This window comes from Cavia porcellus, unplaced genomic scaffold (genome assembly GCF_034190915.1).
Source record: "Cavia porcellus strain 051 isolate PalLab524CR breed Dunkin Hartley unplaced genomic scaffold, mCavPor4.1 scaffold_1, whole genome shotgun sequence".
Lineage (NCBI taxonomy): Eukaryota > Metazoa > Chordata > Mammalia > Rodentia > Caviidae > Cavia > Cavia porcellus.
The window spans coordinates 67,787,225-67,797,695 of NW_026947484.1; the positions used below are offsets into that span (position 1 = coordinate 67,787,225).

General features: G+C 40.5%; 1 pseudogene; it reads left to right on the top strand.

Moving 5' to 3' along the window:
* Positions 1-8,439: 8,439 nt before the first annotated feature.
* On the top strand, positions 8,440-9,069 carry LOC100714037 (phosphoglycerate mutase 1-like; annotated as a pseudogene).
* The last annotated feature ends 1,402 nt before the right edge of the window (positions 9,070-10,471 follow it).

A 10,471-nucleotide genomic window follows, 5' to 3' on the forward strand; every position in this document is an offset into this window, starting at 1 on the left:
AGTCTTCCTTTAAGCTCTTGTGATGTTGGCATGGTTCTTTAACGATATTTTAAGTAGGGTTTTCTCACTATCAGCAAAGGCTAGAACAGATTTTCTTGTTGTTGTAGTTGTGTGAAAGGGGAGTGTTCTCTAACTTCAACACTGTTAACAAATACCTCCTTTAATGTTATTTGGCAATCCAATTTCCTGCCTACTAATAAATTATACTATTTATATCCATCCTGCACCAATGGGCCACAAAGCATCTGTATTCACATTACAATAATAAGCTTTAAGATGTCTAATAGTTTTTTAGGATGGGGGAAAAGCTTGCCAGAGGAAAGTGAATCATAGGTATTACATTCTTTGGAATTCATAGAAATTGGGATGAATAGAAACCTTGGCAGTTTAATAAATATGTACAGTTGCTCAGCCTGGCAGTACAGCAAGAAAGATTTATTTTCAAAACTCTGCAAGGTACAGGCCCATGACTTTTAAAGTCTTTAGTCCTTTAAGCACTAAATCAGCATTCAAGTGGCTGGTTAATCTCCCAAGGCCCCAGATGAAGTACTCTGGCCTAGATTATAACAGACTGACTGTGAGACAACTCCTGAAGTCTCAGACCTAGTAAGCATGAAGCACAAACAGAGCCTGTAGGCAGCAGCTGCTGTGTTGAGCCCCTCTGCACTTTCTTCTGTTTAAAACAATTTTTTAACTATTAGTATGTATATGCAATTCATGTCGTGTATGAGTGCCTTGTGGAGAGGTTACATGTACATATTACAGCTTGTTTCTTTCTTCTTTTCCCTTCTCACCTCGTCCTTCCCTCCTCCTCCAGGTCCCATATCCCATTTTTCAATCTCGTGGACACTATTACTCCTAGCTCATGTTAAGGTGTCTCATGTCCACATTCATTGGGTTTATTAGCTTCCTGTACATGCCATATCCTTATTCTGATTATTTCCCTTTCCCTTCCTCCTCAGCCCTCGCTCTTGTTCCCTCGGCTCACTTCCCTATTGTAAAAGATTCGTCCCTTTCTATCTATCCTTTACTATTTTCTTTGTACTTTGCCTACTCAAATGAGAGATACCTTACAGCATTTAAGCTTATGTGTCTGGTTTATTTCCCTTAACATTATATTTTCCAGGTGCATCCATTTTCCTACAAATGTCTCAAATTTGTCATTCTTTACAGCTGAGTATATTCAATTGCATGTAATTCCACATTTCTTTACCCAGTTGTCTGTTGATGGGTGTACAGGCTGCTTGTAGGATTTAGCTGTGATAAATTGTGTTGCTATAAACACTGATATGCATGTATTGCTGCAGTATGATGACTTCAGCTCCTTTTAGAAGATACTAGAAGAGGGATAGCTGGGTCATATGAAATTTCTAATTGCAGTTCTTTGAGAAATCTCCAAACTGACTTTCATAGCAGTTGTACTGTTTACATTGCCACCAGCCTTTTCCCCCATAGTCACACCAACATTTGTTAAGGATTGATATTCTTTGCAGAATAAGATGGACTCCTAGGTTTGCATTTTTCTAATGAACAGAGATGTTGAACATTTTTTCATATGTTTGGTGACCATTTGTATTTCTTCTTCTGTGAAGTGTCTGTTCATTTCTCTTGCCCATTTCTTGACTGAGTCTTTCATTGTAGGTGGTTTGATTTTTTGAGTTCTTTGTATATATACTCTAGATATTAGTACTTCATCTGAGGAGGATCTAATGAAATTTTCTTCCCACTCTGTAGGTGATCTCTTTACTTTACTAATTGATTATTTTGCTATACAGAAGGTTTTTAGTCTGATATAATCCCACTTGTTGATTCTTGATGCTATTTCTTGTGTTGTTTCTTGAGGTTCTGTTTAAAAAGTCCTCTCCTACTCCTAGGTGTTTTACCCATTTTGTCTTCCAGTAGGTTTAATGTTTCTGTTTTAATGTTTAGATCTTTGATCCATTTTGATTTTAATTTAGTGTATGGTGAGAGATAAGGATCAAGTTTTAATCTTCTGGAAGCAGGTGATCAGTTTTCCCAGGTCCACTTGTTGAATAGTCTGCCTTTCCTGCATCGTGTACTGTTGGCCCTTCTGTCAAAGGGATCCGGGGTAAATACTAGAGCTGGTAAGAGTCACTGTGGGGAAACTAGGGGCAATCAAAAAACTGGGGAGGAGGAGTTTATGTTTTCAAAAAGAATAAACAAATAGGTTAATAATACTCTTTCAGTAGTGTTGAGGTGTACAAACTAGATAGGGAGCTAAGGCAAGGTAGAGAATCTAGACAGCTGTGAAACCAGAGCCAATGAAGGAACAAATGTACAACAGTAACAAACTAACAAAGAACATGGCATAGCCACACATTACTAAACAAATCATAAACAATCAAAAACTTAAACCTATAAGAGGTCCTATGGGTACACAAATTAAATATTCCAATGGATACTTCAAACTTGATTCCCAAGTATCTTCATTGCCAGAAAGTCTGAATGCTCACACCCCAGTATCTATTCTGACCGCCCTACTGCGACACTAAAGCTAACTCAGACTCAAGACTTCTTCCCACCGGGTTGCAGGAATTCTTCTGATCCAGTCTGATCCAATCCACGTTCCCAGGTTAGGAACTCTGGCTGGCTGTCTCCCTCGGTGTGGTGGTGGAATTGGTGGACAGATTTACTAGCATGGAATTGTCCACTGAGTCTGGGTTATCCATCTACAGTAGTAACAGGCTAAGCCTTTCTGTAGTGTAGATCATAGCTAGCTGAGAAACAGCATGTCCTGAGACCCTTATTTGGGTCTCCCTTTAGTCTGGAAAGAAAGTCCATAGTTATAATGAAAGCACCGTAACAACCCAAATATCAACCCACATTAATTTACACTAAAAGTGATGACTGTGTTTCCCAAATGGTAAAAACAGCATTCAATAGTGATTTTATAGATTTTGTTTTAGTTGTCTAAAGCCCAGGTAGCAGGGGAAGAAGGTAATGAGGGGATGGAGGAGGGATGAGGAGAAGGAAAAGAAAAAAATAATTTTAAAGCCTTCTGCTCTGTGGTATGGGATGGAGGAAGTAAGAGGGGAGAGGAGGATTCTCCTGCTGGCAATGGTATATTATACAGTAACTTGAGGGTACAGAGGAAACTGGACACAGAACTGGTAGTGAGAAATGGGGATGGGAAAAGATTATGACTGCTGTAAATCTTAGAGAGTTAGTAGGGGGTAAAAGGGAGAGAAGAAAAAGAAAAGAAATTCCAAGAATCAATAAGATGCAAGAAAAGATTTCAGGTTTTGGAAAGATAGGATTAAAGGCAGGCGGGACACGAAAGGATGGGGAGAAATCCCCTCACCACCTATGAACAGTATTGGAAGAGGAAGGCTGGTCACTGGGGCGGGACCCAGGTTGGTGCACCCCCTTTCTCTCTGCCCGCCCCCAACAGCCCAGCACTGAGCAGCTCTGATCTGCTAGACCCTTCCACCAGGCCTCTCCTTGTAATAGTATTCTAAAAACAAAGCCGTGACTAATGAGTTTGTGAGGCAAGCTTGATAATCACTACACTAGGGAAACATTCCTCTGTGTTTTTTTGTCATTCCTGATTTTATTTTATTTGTTTTGAGACAAGGTCTTGCCATGTAGTTCAGGCTGGCCTTGAACTCACTATGTAGCCCAGGCTGGCCTTGAACTTGCAGTGATCCTCTTGCCTCAACCTTCCAAATGCTGGAATTACAGGCATGCGCCACCACACTCAGTTTTGCCTGATTTTATAACAAACAGGGAAATTTGAATTTGGACTGGGCATTATATGATAACTAGGGAAATATTATTAATCTCCTTAGATATGTTAATGCTATGTGATACACTGGGGATATATCACATTCTTAGAAAATGTATACTGTAGTATTTTGGAATGAAAGATACTGACATTTTTAGATATCTTCATGTATGACAAAGGCAATGTGTCCATGGGTGTTGAATCTGGACTGTTTGTTATGCCACCCTTTTAATAGTTCCTTCTTCTCTGTATGTTTAAATTGTTTTCATAGTATCCTGATGAAAAGTAAAAAATAAATTTTGAAACATGGGTACAAAATAGCACCAATACCGGGCGGGCAAAAGCTCCATGTCAGAGAATGTCTCAGTTTGGGCAGAGAGGAAATTTGAGTCCTAGAAAATTAGTGTTTATTTGCCAAAAAGAGACAGAATTCAGTAACTAAATCTTAAATCTAGGCCCTGAAGCAAACTTTCCAGAAAGGGACCTTTTTTAGCCTCTGTTAATTGTAAATTAATCAGCTCTCCAGTGGAGAGAAGGCTCCCTTCTCTCTGCATCCACCAGCCTTTCTTCAGTGTTTATGCCTGCGGCAGGCATAAGACATTTTATAGAACTCAGAGAAGCTCTTAAGGAATGTGACATGGTTATTTATTTGTAGGGATGAGCGGGGCACTGGCTTAATTATGATGTGCAAAACTTTCCAAGGAGAATGAAGGCTCTCAGTTTTTGAATGGGACTGCCACGTGAACCGGAGGTGAGGGCCCAGGCTCAGGAGCTGCACAGTCTGGATTCAGCGAGACTCCTCCACTTAGTGACTGTGCCAAGTGGAAGCTGCCTAGACCACGTTTTGTGCTTAGAAGTGAAAATAATGTCGGGCTCTACCTTAGAGTTGGATGAAAATGAAGAGCTAGTTAATTATACATCCAATATTTTTGGCACAGTCTCTAGCAAAAAGCAAGTCCAAAAAGGTTAATTATGATCATAGTTGTTATGTACTTAAGGGAAGTAAATACTTATGAATAAATTGAAAAGTAGGTTCTCAGAGTACCGATAGACAGAAGTCAGTTTTGCCCATTCAGTAACTTAGATCATCTTGGCTGTGAAGTTGTCTATCTCCACAAGCTTCTTGAGAATTCTTTCTGCACAGACCTGGTGCCAGTGCCACCTTCAGCATCCTGAAGGAGGCTGAAATAAAGAGACTCAGGGTTCCACCCACAGCCACAGCATGGGTCACTACAGGAGAGTGACTTGCTGATTCCCTAGCTTGGTGCTGTGGAGCAGGCTGGTAACATCTCCTCCAGGGGACTACTTTAGGGCTCTTTTCTGGATGGTATGGAGATACAAAGCCACTGCTAAATTAACTAAATGGTTCCTGGAAAACAAGAACTGTTTTAAAGACATTCTTGATTTTGTGACTTGGCAGCTTCTTTCAATATTTTGGTGTTGCAATGGTATTTTGTGTCATGAGTTTACTGATTATACACCAAACACTCACTTCAGCTTCTATCATCTGTCATCTATCATCTCTCGTAAATATAGATTAGATATTTAGCTGTAAATAACCATTGGCATATTTCTGAAGCCAGTAACTTTTTTGAAGGATCAATTAATCACATTTTTATTTTAAGGATTATCTTGAAATATAACTCTCACTTTCAAATTAGCTTTAAATTTCTAAAGATTTATTTGATATAGAGTAAAATGTATACATTATAGTTGATGACGTATGACTTCTCCCTGTCAATAAGCTAAGAATTTAGCATCATCAACTGGGCAGGACATAGTTTTTATATTTGCCTTCTTAGAGAAAGAAAGGTAAATGACCTGAACCACATACTCAAAAAATCTGCTTTCTCTCTAATTCGGAAGAACATTAGCATCAGCGCTGCCTTAGTCCTTTTCTTGTTGTTGGGACACAGTCCCCAACACCCAGAACTTGTTTATATGGCAAAGTGGCCCATTGTCTTCAGGACAGAAGCCATAGTGGGCGGCCAGCTGGGACACTGTCCCTTTCCGGGTGCCAGGGCAGAGGTGAAGGGAGGCTCTGGTTGGCCACACCCGCAGGGAGCCGCCTCTTCTGACCTGACCCTTCTTACAGCTCATTTAGCTAGATGGCCCAGCTCTGTGGTTGAGTTGGAACATGTAGATATAAACTGTAACAAATGCGATATGATTTTTATAAAATAAGTTGCAAAATTTGTACAAAACTCTCTATTTTTCAACAGTTGTGAGTTGAGAGTCAAGCTTATCCGAAGTGATATTTATTTATGTATACATTTGTTTTATTAGTACATGTTGGCTGGAGATTTAGCTCAGTGGCATAAATGCCTGCCTTGCAAGCAGGCAGTCGTGAGTTCAATCCCTGGTACCAATAAAAAGGAAAAAAAAAAAAAAAAACAAAAAACAAAAACAAAAAAAACCCATGGACATCTGAAATGTATTAGTACATGTTAGTGGTACATAGTGTTTGCCCTCATAGTGTGGAGTTGGCACAAGAACATAGCTCATCTCAATTCCTATTCTTTATCCCCGTTCTCTCCTCTTCTCCCCCCGCATTTCTTGATTCTTTTCCCATTTGAGAACGACCTGTCTGCCTGCTTCCCATGATCTATCTTTTGTTTTGCTCTTTACTTAGGCTTTGGGTTTCTTCTTCTTCATCTCCGTCTCCGTCTTCTTCTTTTTGTAGAATTGGAGATTGAACCCAGAGCTTTGCATGTGCTCTACCACTGAGCCACACTTCCGGCCCCTGGGAACCTTGTGATATTTAAGCTGGTGAGTCTGATTCACTGTGTGTGATATGATCTCAAGGTGCAGCCATTTGCCTACAAATGACTCAGGTTTACTTTTCTTTGACAAGTGACTCTTGTATTGGTATCCATTGGTGTCATTTAAGGCTTAATTCTAAATTGTATGTATACACAGCTTCTTTTGTTTGTCTTTTCACATCCATTGAGAAGACTCCAAGAAAGTAAATATAAATGATAAATGAATCCATGAAATAAAAATTCGGTATGCGAATCCAGTCATACTGGTTTAAGAGTAAAAACAGTGCCTTAGATCAGTTCTAAAGATACTTATTTGGGATCATAAGGTACTTTGTTCATATGAGATTTAAAATACTTTTGTCACAAATTAAGGTGGGTAGCCCTATAAGCCCACTCATAACTTCCCTCCATCTAAGCAATGGAAGCATCAAAGTCTTAAAAGTAACAAAAATTATTTTTTAATTATGAAAGGCAAATAGGCAGTGCAATAAGATTCTTTGATATCAAATCCAATTTTCCGTACCACACATGCGTTACTTCTAAGGCCTTGTCAACTCGGGCCTGGAGTTCTGTTCTCTAATATTTGAAGGTGATTTTTTAAAAATTTTATTTTGAAGGTAGTAAAAATGCAACAGCACAAGACAGAACAAAGCTAATCGAGACAATGCAGTGAAATTGGTACAGGATTTCACAGTGGGATACTGGGATAGTAGTAATAGGTACTAGGGTATACCTCTTTAACTTCACAATAGTTTTCCAGTCGATTAGGTATAGCAAAATCAAACCAAAAGTAGAACATTATAAAACCAATTGAGAATACTGAATAGAGCAAAAGAAACATAACAAAACAAAACAGTGAAAACAACCTTTGCCTTCAAACAAGATAGAAAGAAATCCCCTATATTTAGTATACTGCATATGGTCATCCTCCCAAGAGTTGCTGAGATGTCTTAAGGAACAACAATCCTTAACATATATGTACCTATTAAAAGAGCTTTGAAATGTCATAAGGCAAAAACTGATAGAATTGCAAAGAAATAGATAAATCCACTGTGTGGAAGACACAAAACCTACACAAAATGAAAGACAGTTTGAAGAGGCTTATTTACATTAGTGCAACTGAATCAATAATTTTTTGTTTGTTTGTTTTTGGTAGCAGGGACTGAACTCACCATCTCGAACTCATCAGGCAGGTGCTTATGCCACTGAGCTGAATCCACCCTGAATCAATAATTAGTAACTTTTCAAAACAAAAAGTACCAGGCCCACATGGCTTCACTGGTAAATTCTAGCAAATGTTTAAGGAAGTAATTATAACAGTCTGTATAAACTCTTCCAGAAAATAAAAGCACAAGAAATACCAATGGATTCAAAAAGGCCAGCTCTACCCTTGTGTTAAGACCAGACAAAGACATTATTAAAAAAAGAAAATTAAAAAATAATATCTCTCATGGACATAAATTTTTAAAAAACATAGTATGAGTAAATTAAATCCCATGATGTATAAAATGAATTATACAAAACAGCCAGATGGATTTTATCTATAAATACACAAAACTGGTTCAACACTTGAAAAACAATTACTGCCCAGGGATTTAGCTCAGTGGTGTTAGTGGCCTACCTGGCAAGCACCAGGTGGTGAGTTTGATCTCTGGCACCAAAATAAAAGAAAAAGAAAAAAGAAAAACTATCACTGTAGTCCGTCACGTCAATAGGCTAACAAAGAAAAATCACTTGGTCATATCAGGAGATGTGGAACAAATGTCTGAAAAACCCAGTGTAGGGATTGCCACCAGATCTCAGCCAGCTCCGGTCTGCACCGCATCCCTGACTTGTCACCATGGCCGCCTGTAAGCTGGAGCTGATCTGGCACAGCCAGAGCCCAGAATGCCTGGAACCTGGAGAACTGCTTTAGTGAACCACGGAGAGGCAAAGCGCGGCAGGCAGGTGCTGTGAGACACTGGCTATGAATTGGACATCTGCTTCGCCTCACTGCAGAAAAGAGCAATCCAGACCCTCTGCACAGCACTGGATGCCACTGACCAGATGTGGGCACCAGTGGTGAGAGCTTGGTGTCTCAGTGAGCAGCACTGTGGGGGTCTGACTGGTCTTGATGAAGCAGAAACTGCTGCCCAGCACGGTGAGGCTTGGGTGTGGGTCTGGAGGGGCTTGTATGATGCCCCCACCCCCCTCCAGCAGAGCCTGACTGGTCTTTCTAGCACCATCATCAAGGATCATAGTAGGTGTGTAGACCTCACTGGAGATCAGCTGCTTTCCCGTGGGAGTCTGAGAGACACTCCAGCCAGAGTCTGCCTTTCCCCCAGATCTAGGCAGGGAAAAGGGTCCTGATTGCAGTGCACGGCAACAGTCTCTGGGGTATAGACAAACATCTGGAGGGCTTCTCTGAACCTCAGGGAGCTGAACCTGCCAACTGGTATTCTTACTCTCTTTGAGTTGGGTAAGACCTTAAAGGCCTTCAAGCCCGTGCAGTTCCTAGGGGATGAAGAGACTGTGGGGAGAGCCATGGAGGCTGTGGCTGCCCAGGGCAAGGCCAAGAAGTGAAGATCACCCGGCAGCCTCCTACCCCTGCCCAGCCATTCCTCCTCCCCTGTCACACTGCCCACATCGGTTGTGGTCGCGGATGGGAACTGCTGGCTCCCATTTTCATTTTAGCACTTTGACTCCTGCACCCATCCCTGGATAGAATCCAGTCAGAACAGGACCTCCAGGACACAAGTCTCAGTCCAAGGCTCTTCTTATCCAGGAGAGTTGAGAGGTAGTAACTGTTTTTCCCAATGCTTCTGCTTTGCTTACTAAAGACCTGCTTGAGCAGGGATGGGGATGAACCATGCCAAGGTATGAACCATGAGGAGAAGCCAGCGAGCACACCGTGCTCCCAGGAGCTGCCCCTGCATTCCTCGAGGGTCAGGTCACCATCAGTGAGCTCTTGTCATTCCTGTGGGAGAGAATGGAACCTGCATGGTGATTCTTCCCTCACCCTAGAGGAGCTGGTTCCACAAGGTTGGGCTTAATTCTGAATTAAGTTTATGTGTTAAGTTGTTCTACAAAAGAAAAATTATGTAACTGAACAAAAACCCTTCAGGGGCTTCCAGTGGCAGTTGAATATGTCCACATGTGGTCATCAGAAAATAGGCCATTCCTCACACCAGTATAAGATAAACTCTGGCCTCTCTGGGTAGAAGTGCATCCTGCCTTGTTTTGGTGGCAGTGAAAATGCTTCTTGATCATGTCTAAGTGTGCCTCACTATGTTTGATTTCTGAATCATGTCCAGTTGGCTTGGCCCTATCACATGGGGCCAATACTCATTCTGGGTGTAACTGTAGGTGAATTAAATCCTTTTCTCCAGATTAGTGTAATGAAGAAGTGATGTGCAATAAAAAAGAAAAATCCAGTGAATATGTATGAAAAAATTCTCAACAAATTAAAAATTGAGAGTTCTCTCAATTTGACTAAAAATATCTCTGCAGGTAACACATTAAGACAGGAAAAGAGAATAAAAGACATACAGAGAGAGAGATGAAGGAAAATAGAATTGTCTTAATTGCTAGGTGACATAATTGTTTTTGTCAAAACAAAGGAAAAAAAACAAAGAAAATTCTCCTGAAATAAATATGGGTTATAGCAAAGTTGCAAGATAAAAAGTAAATATACAAGCCAGTTGCAACAGAAATGATGAGGTACTAAGAACTGAGCCCACGGCCTTTGCACTGAGCTACACCCCAGACTCTTTCATTTTATTTTATTTTGAGACAGACTCTCTAAGTCACTTAGCTCCCCAGTCTGAGCTAAAACGTTCCCTTTCAAGCTTCCCTGATTCTAGGATTGTACGTGTGTGCCACCACACCTGGCTTTGCAATTGCATATCTATAGACAAGTAATGAATAAGTGAAATGTTTATGTTAAAAACACAGTGCCCATTACATCAGCATTGTCAAAAATGAT